This window comes from Gossypium hirsutum, chromosome A04, assembly GCF_007990345.1.
Source record: "Gossypium hirsutum isolate 1008001.06 chromosome A04, Gossypium_hirsutum_v2.1, whole genome shotgun sequence".
NCBI lineage: Eukaryota > Viridiplantae > Streptophyta > Magnoliopsida > Malvales > Malvaceae > Gossypium > Gossypium hirsutum.
Window position 1 is genome coordinate 63,091,941 of NC_053427.1, and position 970 is coordinate 63,092,910.

At 39.2% G+C, this 970-nt stretch overlaps 1 non-coding gene across 1 annotated transcript; it reads right to left on the reverse strand.

Annotated features, from left to right (window-relative positions):
* Positions 1–300: 300 nt before the first annotated feature.
* LOC121228759 (small nucleolar RNA R71) lies at positions 301–407 on the reverse strand. The gene has a single exon (XR_005926334.1). It is a non-coding gene; the product is annotated as a small nucleolar RNA R71 (small nucleolar RNA).
* Between the last annotated feature and the right edge of the window lie 563 nt (positions 408–970).

The window sequence follows — 970 nt, forward strand, 5'->3', positions numbered from 1 at the left end:
ATTGCTGCAAATAATTTTGAACTAAAACCTAACACAATTCAAATGATACAACAGTTTGTTCAGTTTGATGGTTTGCAGGACGAGGATCCAAACGCTCATTTGGCTAATTTTCTGGAGTTTTGCGACCTTTTTAAGATCAATTGTGTTTCTGACGATGCCATTCACCTTCGGTTGTTTCCCTTTTTGTTGAGGAACATAGCTAAACAGTGGTTGAACTCGTTACCACGAGGGTCAATCACTACTTGGGAACAAATAACTGAAAAATTTTTACTTAAATACTTTCCACTGGTTAAAATGGCTAAATTAAGAAATGATATCTATTCTTTTGTACAGATGGATTTAGAAACACTCTATGATGCATGGGAGAGATACAAGGATCTATTGAGAAGGTGCCCTCACCATGGGTTACCACTTTGGCTACAGGATTAAACTTTTCACAATGGCCTGAATCCTTCGACTAGACAGATGATTGACGCAACTGCTGGTGGAACTATTAATAATAAGACACTTGAAAAGGCTTATGAATTTATAGAAGAGATGTCACTGAATAATTATCAGTGGCAAGTCATGAGAGCAAAGCCAAAAAAAGCAGCCAGTGTTTTCAACCTCGACGCGGTTACTATGCTATCTAACCAGGTAGAACTTTTAAATAAAAAGATTGACGGTTTTGTGGTTCTACTCAGGTACATCCAGTGATGAGGTGCGACTCAAATGTAGGAGTATACATAGAATATCAATCCTTCAACCCTACCACCGAGGAGGAACACGTTCAATATATGGGTAATAATAATCCTAGATCGCAAAATAACCCATACAGTAACACTTATAGTGCAGGTTGGAGGAACCATCCCAACTTCTCGTGGGGTGGCCAAGGAAATCAAAGGCCACAACATCCCCCAGGTTTCTAGCAACCACCTTACCAATAAGAAAAGAAGCTGAACCTTGAGGAGATGCTCACACAAAGTTTATC